The sequence below is a fragment of the Schistocerca piceifrons genome, chromosome 6, assembly GCF_021461385.2.
Source record: "Schistocerca piceifrons isolate TAMUIC-IGC-003096 chromosome 6, iqSchPice1.1, whole genome shotgun sequence".
Taxonomy (NCBI): Eukaryota; Metazoa; Arthropoda; class Insecta; order Orthoptera; family Acrididae; genus Schistocerca; species Schistocerca piceifrons.
The window spans coordinates 489,540,843-489,553,555 of record NC_060143.1 but is presented as its reverse complement, the minus strand read 5'-3'; the positions used below and the strand labels follow the sequence as shown (position 1 = coordinate 489,553,555).

At 44.0% G+C, this 12,713-nt stretch overlaps 1 non-coding gene across 1 annotated transcript; it reads right to left on the bottom strand.

Moving 5' to 3' along the window:
• Window positions 1-2,040: 2,040 nt before the first annotated feature.
• On the bottom strand, window positions 2,041-2,114 carry Trnai-uau. Its single transcript has one exon. It is a non-coding gene; the product is annotated as a tRNA-Ile (tRNA).
• Window positions 2,115-12,713: the final 10,599 nt, after the last annotated feature.

The following is a 12,713-nucleotide window of genomic DNA, read 5'->3' as shown; positions in this document are numbered from 1 at the left end:
AAATACGCATACAGATGGCAGTGTTGTCGCGTACACAAGATATAAAAGGGCAGTGCATTAGTGGATCTGTGTCATTTGTACTCAGGTGATTCGTGCGAAAAGGTTTCTGACGTGATTATGGCCCCACGACAGGAATTAACAGACTTTGAAAGCGGAATTGTAGTTGGAGCTAGACGTACGGAAATCGTTAGGGAATTCAACATTCCCCGGTCCACTGTGTCAGGAGTGTGCCGAGAATACCACATTTCAGAGGTTACCTCGTACCATCGACAAAGCAGTGGCCGACGGCCTTCACTTAACGAACGAGAGCAGCGGCTTTTGCGTAGGGTTGTCAGTGCTAACAGACAAGCAACACTGCTTGAAATAATTGGAGAAACCAATGTGGGACGTACGATGAATGTATCTGTGAGGGCAGAGCGGCGAAATTTGGCGTTAATAGCCTACGGCAGCAGATGACCGACGCGAGTATCTTTGTTAACAGTACGACGTTGCCTGCAACTTCTTTCCTAGAATCGTGTCCATATCGAGTGGACACTAGAGTACTGTAAGACTGCGCCATTGTCAGATGACCCCCGATTTCAGCTGGTAAGAGCTTCACGGCAGGGTTAGAGTGCGGTGTATGGTGCAGACTCCACGAAGCCATGGACTCAAGTTGTCAACAAAGCCACTGTGTAACCTAATGGTGGTGTTGTATGAAACGGACTGGGTCTTCTGGATGTCCGGCTACATGGAGACCATTTACAGCCATTCATGGACGTCATGGTCCTAAAAAAGATGGAATTTTTATGGGTGACAATACAACAATTCACTGGGCCACAACTGTTCGCGATTGGTTTGAAGAACGTTCTGGACAGCTCGAGCGAATGGTTTGGCCACCATGAATCTCATCGAAGATTTATGGGTCATAATCGAGAGGTCAGTTCGTGCCCAAAATCCTTTCACTGGCGCAATTGTGGACGGCTGTAGAGGCAGCGTGGCTCAATATTTTTGCAGGGGACATCCTTCGACTTGTTGAGTCGTTGCCACGTCGAGTTGCTGTATTGTTGTTGTTGTTGTGACCTTCAGTCCACAGACTGGTTTGATTCAGCTCTCCATGCTACTATATCCTGTGCAAGCTGCTTCATCTCCCAGTACCTACTTCAACCTACATCCTTCTGAATCTGATTAGTGTATTCATCTCTTGGTCTCCCTCTAAGATTTTTACCTTCCACGCTGCCCTCCAATTCTAAATTGGTGATTCCTTGATGCCTCAGAACATGTTCTACCAACCGATCCCGATCGCTACATTATGCCGGACAAAAGGAGGTCCGACACGATATTAGGAGGTATCCCATGACCTTTGTCACAATAGTGTCTTTCAGTATCAACCACCTATGAGGACCGGTGATATATCGAGTTTACTTATGGTAGACGTCCAATAAAGTTTATACATTAGAGTGCTTGTTTCCTGCAAGTAGATAGGGAAATGCTCCGGTGAAGATGTGACGAAGTGCATTATTTTTTTTAAAAGTCGTCAGTCCTTCACTGGTTTGATGCTGTCCTCCATCTGCCCTGCCTTGTGCTAAATTTCTCATCTTTACGTGACTATTACATCCAACATACTCTATATTCTGTTTTATTACATTCTAGGTCAGTTTCCTCTTTCTGCTCTTACAATGATACTTCTAGCGCCAGGTTAACTACGCATAACCGCCCACTGACTTCTCCCTTCTTCTGTTAACGATTTGTCGTAGACCTTTTTTTCAATACTTCTTTCTTCCGTACTTTATATGTCGACTTAACTTATAACAAGCTTCGATAACACCACATTGTAAATATTGTCGGTTTCTTCTTGTCTTGAATTCTGGTGTTCCTAACTTCACTTTAAAAAAAAGTTATGTGCTCCCAACGCACTTCAGCAACTTCTTCCTCACTTCCATACCAGTGTTACACTATCTATGAAAACTACCCTGACATACCTATGTAAATGATAATTAATTGAAACCCTCAGCTGCCGACAGGTGTTGTTGATATAACTCGATGGGGACAGCTGAAAATGCGTGCCCCGACCGGGACTCGAACCCGGGATCTCCTGCTTATATGGCAGACGCTCTATCCATCTGAGCCACCGAGGACACAGTGGAATAGCGCGACTGCAGGGACTTATCCCTTGCACGCTTCCCGTCAGACCCACATTCCCAACTGTCCACAATCTACATACGTAATGTACGTAATAGATTTTTGCCCATCGACTCATTACTCGCGCACACTAAGGTGACGATTCCCGTAAGAGTTCGGGCAACCTGTACGCATTCACACAGACAAAGTTCAATGGCTGGGTAGCCTTTAACTATATATATGAAGATAGTAACTGTTCTCGAACGAACAGATACCATTGATGACCGTACAGCTTCTCTAGAATAAATGATAATTAATTTAAACCCTCAGCTGCCGACAGATGTTGTTGATATACCTCGATGGGGACAGCTGTTTCGAGAACAGTTACTATTTTCGTATACGTAGTTAAAGGCTACCCAGCCATTGACCTTCGTCTGTGTGAAAGTGCACAGGTTTCCCGAACTCTTACGGGAATCGTCACCTTAGTGTACGCGAGTAATGAGTCGATGGGCAAATATCTATTAGGTACATTACGTATGTAGATTGTGGACAGTTGGGAATGTGGGTCTCACGGGAAGCGTGCAAGAGATAAGTTGCTGCAGTCACGCTACAAAGTCCTCGGTGGCTCAGACAGATAGAGCGTCTGCCGTGTAAGCAGGAGATCCCGGGTTCGAGTCCCGGTCGGAGCGCACATTTTCAGCTGTCCCCATCGAGGTATATCAGCAACACCTGTCGGCAGCTGAGGGTTTCAATTAATTATCATTTATTCTAGAGAAGCTCCACGGTCACCAATGGTGTCTGTTCTTTCGAGAACAGTGACTATCTTCATATATATCTATGTGATGCGAAACTGACCACCAGTCAGTATAAAGGGAGGCGGCGAGTATAGGGTTGTCAGTAGAGGGTTGGTCAGGAGAGCTTAGTGCCTTGTCATTGGATATAACCTTAGTAAAACACCCATCAGGGACATTCCAAGCCTTCTGGAGCTCTCAAAGTTGTCACTGTGACTGTGAAAGCTAAATTAAAATCAGGCAGACCTCATGTACTGACGAACAGGGACCCCCAAGTAGTGTCAAGCGTAGTTGTAAAAATCGCATGAAATCAGCGGAACAAATCATTTGTGAGTTCGAAAGTGCTCCCAGCAGTCCAGCTGGCACAATGGCTGTGGGTAGGGAGTTAAAGACAATGGGGTAGAAAAAACAGGTACTCACAAGGCACAAGTTTCTGTAGTTCATGATAAGTAACACTCGAGGTGGTGAAGAGAGAGACTCCACTCGACAGTGGATGACTGGGAACGAGTGATTTGGGATGATGAATCAAGTTATAACCTGAGGCATTCTCATGAGAGTGTTTGAGTTTGGCCAACACCTGGAGAAATTTATGTGCCATCATGTGTACCACCGGTAGTTAAGTATGCATAAGGTGGTGTTACGATATGTGGCTGTTTTCGTGGTTAGAGCATGGTGCTCTTATTGTACTTAAGAGAATGCTAAATGCGGAAAGATATGACCAAATTTTACAGCATTCTGTGTTCTATACAACAGAGAAACAGTTCGTAGATGATAATTGTATGAGCATGACAGTTCACCCTGTCATCAAGCGGTGGTTTACCGACAGTAAAATTCGTGAAATGGACTGATCTGTCCAGAGTCTCGATCTGAATGCAGTGGAACACCTTTGGGATGAGTTATGACATCGGTTTAGTTACACAAAAGAGCGTCCAACATCACTACCTGCTTCAGACACCCCATTCAAACTGTCTCCAGCAGAACTCAATACACCTTAAGGTGAAGTGTGGACACACATCATATTAATGTCCATTTACAGGTGTTTGGATACCTTTGAGCACATATTTTATATGTCAGTAGAGTCCTTTTATTGAAAAACGCATTTTTCCTTCTGTGTGAATCTTCCACCGAACATAATGTGTAATCTTTCTTCCGAAAGTGATGAATTCTTTCACTACATCTACTACCGCGTCGTTCTCAATTTTGATGTCAAGGAAGTCGTCATTACCCTTTTTAATATTCGTCACTGCCTTTGCTTTTGCTCTTTTTATCCATATTATGTGCTATGTATGTTGTTCATTCATGTCAAAAGATCCATGTCTTCCTTAAGCGCGAACAAAAGGATTATGACCTTTACAAACCTAAGCTTTGAAGTCAGTTCCCCTTGTTCTATTCTTGTTACGACATTTTGTTTCACTTTCTTTCTTAACTTTTCGACATTAAAGTTGAACAATACTGGTGTAATTACACGAGCCTAGGTCTGAGCGCTGGACACCACGACGGGACCCATTGCAGCAGTATGTTGGTACAGTCTGAGCCACAGCACCTGATAGCCTCCCCCGTGCACCTGCCGGTCAAAGCCTGGTTAGTTATCAAAACCATGAACAGTTTGTCATACGATGTACATGACATCTGCAGCAACAATACCAGAACACACCCACTTTGGCACATATAAATACTGGCCGTGCAGTCAGGCGTGATGTCGAATGATGGATCGTTGAGCCGGTGGCTCTCACAGTGTTTGGTAGCTTGTGAGGTCTCTCAGCTCCAGTGTCATCTCGACAGGACTGTACGGCAGAGAGTCTAACCGCCGCATGATGGGTTGAGAGGCGAACCGAGGTCCTCCTAGCCACCGTGCCACTGAGGTGCCTGCCAGCTCCAGTCCGCTCAAGCCAGCCGTCTCGTACTCGGTAGACAGCGTCAGCCTGCCACCTGAGCACTGACGTAACGTTTTCATCATCTGGGGAATTTTACTGCGTAAGATCGCGTCATGCTGACCATAACAGCTGCTGGTGACCTACTACAATGCTTTGCCACCACTTCCGTGGGTTGAGGACAAACTACCAGCGCCAGCAGATGTTATTTGAGACAGTCATACACATTTTTTTTAATCATCACTCTTCTGACTGGTCTGGTGCGGCCCACCACAGATCCCTCTTCTCTGCCAAACTTTTCATGTCAGAGTAGCAGTTGCAACCTACTTCGTCAATTACTTGCTGGATGTATTCCAGTCTCTGTCTACTCTACAGATTTTACCTTCTACATGTCATTCTAGTACCATGAAGTCTTAGCATATGTCCTATCGCTCCTGTACCTTCTTCTTGTCAGCGTTTTCCGTATATTCCTTTCCTTGCTGATTCTATAGGGAACCACCTCATTCCCTGCCTTATCAAGTTTTTGTATGTCCATCCTTCTGATTGAAGTTTTGAGGGGCTTCGGCGGTTCACTTATGTAATAAAGTAGAACACCTGCTGCTGTTTTTTGAATGTTATTTATTTTATAACTGCCAGTTTCGATGATTCAGTATACCATCTTCAGGCCTGTATGCATAAACAGTAATCATAGCATCGTCAGTATACCACCAATGTAAATTCAAAGACAGATTAAAAACAGAATAAGAATCAAGGACAATATAATAGAAGTGAATTTACAGTAATCATGTGATAAAACCAACAAAAAAATGGTTCAAATGGCTCTGAGCACTATGGGACTCAACTGCTGAGGTCATAAGTCCCCTAGAACTTAGAACTACTGAAACCTAACCAACCGAAGGACATCACATCATACACATCCATGCCCGAGACAGGATTCGAACCTGCGACCGTAGCGGTAGCGCGGTTCCAGACTGTTCCTAGAACCACTCGGCCACTCCGGCCGGCTAAACTAACAGATACGTCCATTGTCACGTACCTAAAAATAGGATATTATATATATATATATATATATATATATATATATATATATATATATATCCTATCATAAAGACAAATTTATATGTCACATCAAAGCTATAAAATGTGCATTACGTAGTAGGTCGCTATAATGCACATAAATTGTATCGAGCATCACTGTCACATGCAAACACCAGCTTTTGTAACAAGTGTGCGTTGTCCTTGAATATCCGTAGTTTTTCTTCCATGTACGTAATTACGTTTAGTACCCACTCCTTAGTAACGATTGTTGTTTACTAAGTTTCACAGGAGACGGGATTTTTGGCTCACTGTTCCACAAGGATGATAACCTACGTGTCCCGACACCTGTTTCAACGTCACTTTCACTTGTTAAGCACGTATCGTCATCTTTGTACTCCTCGTGTACATTGTCTGCACAGTCGAACGCATACGACACCACACATTCCACTGACTCGTCTTGCAGAAATTCAAATATTTCAACTGCCACTTCCTTCTCACTCTGCGAATTTCCTTGGATTCCTTTCTGACGGATGTTAACTTCGGAATCTGTTGTAAATATAATGCCATGTTTGCATTGTTTATCGTTGTCATTGCTCTGCTTTGTATCAAGACCACTAACGCTGTAGCACCGTTCTGAGTCACTAGTCGACTGAGCAGTTCAACTACGCTCCGTAGCCCCATACTGTGCTCATCATTGGATACTTGCTACTTGCAGCCCACATTGTGGTTGGTTGGTAGACAACAGGTGGGACGTTGAACGCGGTGTATACCTTTGGCCCTTTGCAACCTCGCGCTCAAAGGGTTCGTTGTAAGGAATCGCAATGACTGCCACTGTGAAACTTGACAAAGACGATACTGCATTGTACGATTTACGTTGAGTCCGTATGAAAAAAAGAAAGAAAAAAACTGTGTGAACATATTAGATAAAATTAAATACATTAAAAGGTTAAAATATAAATGTTTACCTGCCGTCATTCAGGCAGAAAAGACAGCACTGTCAATGTCGGTATTTGCAACACTACTGTTGTGTACATAGTTCCGCGTAGTCAGCGCGTACACAACTTCCCCACTAGAGCACGCCCTGCTAAGCACAACAGCGCAGGCGCAGCGCTCGTCCGTCTCCACACTACGAGATGGCGCTGTCTTAGAGACGGACCAAATTCTGCTTCCGCCGATCCGCGTATTAATATGTAACACAGCCAATGAGGTCGCTGCTAACATAGAACCTTTTCTCCTCGCGGATCACACTCGCGCAGTGATACCTGAACGCGCGAGGTATTATAACGAGCGTACAGACCTCCGGTCAGTCAGTCTGCATTAGTCTGCACTAGTCTGTAGTCAAGTTTCAGTGTGCACCTAATAAGATTATCATATTCCTGTACATAGCCAAGAAGAGAAACGTATAGACACTTTGTCAAGTATCAGAGATAAGTGAGAACAAGATTAACGTACCAAGACCAAAGGAACTTCAGATTGTCAATTGTAAATGGCATCCAGAATCAAGTTAAGTAAGGTTTATGATTGTTATTATTTTAATAAATGTGTGTGAAAATTAATCAAGTTCCGTTTAAAGTTGGTCACTGTCAATCTGCTATTCTAAGCGTGCAAGTGGCATTTCTATCGTCTGACCTAACGGTAGAAGATAAACACGTCACGATAAGACCACGAGACATATTGCTGACACTCGCCTACTTCGTTAGAGCGACAAGTCAAATAATCTGATGGTGTGTGTACCGAAGGTCTTACAGTACGCACACCACAACTATAGTTGGTAAGAGACCTTTTCCTGGAACAAAGCTTTCACAGTTACTTGTATATAATATTACGGCTGTGAGGCAATCATATTGCCCACGACTTCAGAAATGGTACGTATAATCAGTCAATACGCATCGATTCATTCATTTGCCCTGTAAAGTTTAGAAACACCGTAGTCCTTTATCCTCTGTAAAATTGTGGTTTTATGCAGTCTGAATCTCTGGCAAGTGTCCAATATTCTGGTATCACTAAAAAACAGTGCTTTGTCACGCTGATAATCTTTCCATCGTATTGTCATGTCCTCGCATTTCATATCGCACAGCCGGCTTTCCGATGCTCTTTTCTCCCTCACTTCCACATGCACATCACAACGGCAAGACAGATCCGTGCTTCTCGGCGCAGTGTTACGTATGGAAATCTCTTTCATATAAAATTCCATTTCGTCAGTATTCGTTCTCACTCAAATTCCCAAAAGAAGCTAATATTCTGCAGCTATTGATATAAACGGGGCGCTTCAATCTAATATGCTTTCATTCGTTTCGTGTGCAACGAATGTCCCATAAATTTAGATTTTCAAATAATTTCTTAATGGTTTTGTAATATTCACAAACTCTTTTATTTTTAATCATATTTAAGAGACTAGCGTTAGTTAAAATACCTTGTGCGCTTATAGAATATTTACACTACTGGCCATTAAAATTGCTACACAAAGAAGAAATGCAGATGATAAACGGGTATCCACTGGACAAATATATTATACTAGAACTGACATGTGATTGCATTTTCATGCAATTTGGGTGCGTAGATCCTGAGAAATCAGTACCCAGAACAACCACCTCTGGCCGTAATAATGGCCTTGATACGCCTGGGCATTGAGTCAAACAGAGCTTGGATGGCGTGTACAGGTACAGCTGCCCATGCAGCTTCAACACGATACTACAGTTCATCAAGAGTAGTGACTGGCGTATTGTGACGAGCCAGTTGCTCGGCCACCATTGACCATACGTTTTCAATTGGTGAGAGATCTGGAGAATGTGCTGGCCAGGGCAGCAGTCGAACATTTTCTGTATCCAGAAAGGCCCGTACAGGACCTGCAATATAAGGTCGTGCATTAGCCTGCTGAAATGTAGGGTTTCGCAGGGATCGAATGAAGGGTCGAGCCACGGGTCGTAACACATCTGAAATGTAACGTCCACTGTTCAAAGTGCTGTCAATGCGAACAGGAGGTGACCGAGACGTGTAACCAATGGCACGCCATACAATCACGCTGGGTGATACGCCAGTATGGCGATGACGAACACACGCTTCCAATGTGCGTTCACCACGATGTCGCCAAACACGGATGCGACCATCATGATGCCTTAAACAGAACCTGGATTCATCCGAAAAAATGACGTTTTGCCATTCGTGCACCCAGGTTCATCGTTGAGTATACGACCGCAGGCGCTCCTGTCTGTGATGCAGCGTCAAGGGTAACCGCAGCCATGGTCTCCGAGCTGATAGTCCATCCTGCTGCAAACGTCGTCGAACTGCTCGTACAGGTGGTTGTTGTCTTGCAAACGTCCCCATCTGTTGACTCATGGATCGAGACGTGGCTGCATGATCCGTTACAGCCATGCGAATAAGATGTCTGTCTTCTCGACTGCTAGTGATACGACGCCGTTGGGATCCGGCACGGCGTTCCGTATTACCCTCCTGAGCCCACCGATTCCATATTCTGCTAACAGTCATTGGTTCTCGACCAACGCGAGCAGCAATGTCGCGATACGATAAACCGCAATCGCGATAGGCTACAATCCGACCCTTATCAAAGTCGGAAACGTGATGGTACGCATTTCTCCTCTTTACACGAGGCATCACAACAACGTTTCACCAGGCAACGCCGGTCAACTGCTGTTTGTGCATGAGAAATCGGTTGGAAACTTTCCTCGTGTCAGCACGTTGTAGGTGTCGCCATCGGCGCCAGCCTTGTGTGAATGCTCTGAAAAGCTAATCATTTGCGTATCACAGCATCTTCTTCCTGTCGGTTAAATTTAGCTTGTGTAGCACGTCATCTTCGTGGTGTAGCAATTTTAATGCCCAGTAGTGTAGTAATTACCGGGGATGTGCAGAGATGTTTAGCAGTAACATGTCCCGCCCCAAAACGATTCAACAAATGGAATCCCTCCGTTTAAGAAAAGATAGTTTTTCCTGCGTCTCAATGCTTATGACGTCATATCTCCTGAACTATGTGTCGTACAATGGTATAATTTTGAAGGTACATTCAATTGTATGTGTGGATAATCTATGGAAACTGTGTTTGAACAATATTTGTGGAAAAGGTGTAATAAATTAAAGCGATATTTCTGATACCGAAGTTTTACTGCACGAATAGCGAAAATGTAGTGAACGATAAACTTCATTTCTTTAATTATTTTGCTGGTTATGTCAGCGAGAAAATTTTTCTAGAAGGTTTGAAATCTACATCTACATCTACATCCATACTCCGCAAGCCACCTGACGGTGTGTGGCGGAGAGTACATTGAGTACCTCTATCGGTTCTTCCTTCTATTCCAGTCCCGTATTGTTCGTGGAAAGAGGGATTGTCGGTATGCCTCTGTATGGGCTCTAATCTCTCTGATTTTATCCTCATGGTTTCTTCGCGAGATATACGTAGGAGAGAGCAATATACTGCTTGACTCCTCGGTGAAGTTATGTTCTCGAAACTTCAACAAAAGCCCGTACCGAGCTACTGAGCGTCTCTCCTGCAGAGTCTTCCACTGGAGTTTATCTATCATCTCCGTAACGCTTTCGCGATTACTAAATGATCCTGTAACAAAGCGCGCTGCTCTCCGTTGGATCTTCTCTATCTCTTCTATCAACCCTATCTGGTGCGGATCCCACACTGGTGAGCAGTATTCAAGCAGTGGGCGAACAAGGGTACTGTAACCTACTTCCTTTGTTTTCGGACTGCATTTCCTTAGGATTCTTCCAATGAATCTCAGTCTGGCAACTGCTTTACCGACGATCAACTTTATATGATCATTCCATTTTAAAACACTCCTAATGCCTATTCCCAGATAATTTATGGAATTAACTGCTTCCTGTTGCTGACGTGCTATATTGTAGCTAAATGGTAAAGGATCTTTCTTCCTATGTATTCTCAGCACATTACACTTGTCTACATTGAGATTCAGTTGCCATTCCCTTCACCATGCGACAATTCGCTGCAGATCCTCCTGCGTTTCACTACAATTTTCCATTGTTACAACCCCTCGATACACCACAGCATCATCCGCAAAAAGCCTCAGCGAACTTCCGATGTCATCCACAAGGTCATTTATGTATATTATGTTAAAGTCTGTTGGAAGTCGCTAAGTGCTCTCATTCTCAAATATTGGATGAATACATTGTGTGTAATTTGCGCGTCATGAGTTACGATGCTCATGACACAGACACACTACCTAATTTCAATGTCGGGTTGGTGCATAGGTTCGTAACGTTTTTACGTAAGTTTAATAAACACAACAGATACATATAACAGAGACTTTAGTCACAAAGAATATATTCTCTTTCACTATTCAGAGCAGTCCGCCAACACTGGAGCATCTTTTCGATTCCGCGACTGTATAAATCATGTGTTTTGAGGCAAAGTACTCATCGAGCCATATTCGGAGCGCATTTTCACCCGGAAAGGAAGTTCCCTGAAGGCTGTTGGCTACAGACCGGGAAAAGTGAAAATGTGAGGGTGAAAGATCAAGCGAATAATGTGGAATATGCGGAATGACTTCCCAACCCAACTCCTTTATAAAGTTTTTTGTCAGTGTAGCAAATTGCTGGCGGGCGTTACCGTGGAATAGCATCACTTCACAATAGTATTCTCGGTCGTTGTTCTTGGATTGTGTCTGAAAGACGTCTTTGTTGTTGTCATTAAATGTCAGCCGTGATGGTTACACCTCGAGGAAGAAGTTCGTAGTACACCACACAATCGCTGCTCCACCAGATGCATAACGTTATCTTTTGTGGCTGCGAGCAGGTTTTTGTTTCTCAACCATTCCTTTCTTTTCCTTACGTTAGAATAAACAGACCATTTGTAGTCACAAGTAACGATACAGGATAAGAAACGTCGGTATTGTTCACGAGCCAACTGATGACGAGCAAGCAGAGATTCACTTATTGCCACCCGCTGATTTTTGTGATTTTGGCTTAGAGCATGTGGTACCCAGAAACCCGAATTTTGAACTTTCACCATTGCATGCAAATGTCGCTCGATGGTTGAATGATCACATTTCATCACATTTGCCAGTTTTGGTGTACACTGATGCAGATGATTGTGGATTAAAGCGTTTAAACGATGTTCAGCAAACCCCTGAGGTCTTCCTAAAAGTTGAGGGTCGCAAATGTCAAAACGATCTTCCCTGAAACGAGAAAATCATTTTCCTGCCGTGCTCTCTTCAATGGTATTATCCTCATACACGGAGCAAATCTTTCTCACTGCCTTGCTGCTGTCACCCCTCAATTGAACTAAAACAGAAGAATACGTCGGAAATCTTCCGATTTCTCCACTTGACACTCCATTTTATAGCGTTCACACCTCCACTCACTATCTCCCAATGACAAAAGGACAATATGCGAACTCAAATAGCAACAGTGAACTACAAACAAACAAATAAACTCAAAGCAACCGGAATACCAGCATGCAATGTAGTCTATCAACAAAGGAGGTGGTTTACAGAACACTTGTTCGGCCTATACTTGAGTACTGCTCATCAGTGTGGGATCCTTACTAGGTCGGGTTGACAGAGGAGATAGAGAAGATCCAAAAAAGAGCGGCGCGTTTCGTCACAGGGTTATTTGGCAAGCGTGATAGCGTTACGGAGATGTTTAGCAAACTCAAGTGGCAGACTCTGCAAGAGAGGCGCTCTGCATCACGTTGTAGCTTGCTGTCCAGGTTTGGAGAGGGTGTGTTTCTGGATGAGGTATCGAATATATCGCTTCCCCCTACTTATACCTCCTGAGGAGATCACGAATGTAAAATTAGAGAGATTCGAGCGCGCACGGAGGCTTTCCGGCAGTCGTTCTTCCCGCGAACCATACGCGACTGGAATAGGAAAGGGAGGTAATGACAGTGGCACGTAAAGTGCCCTCCACCACACGCGGTTGGGTGGCTTGCGGAGAATAA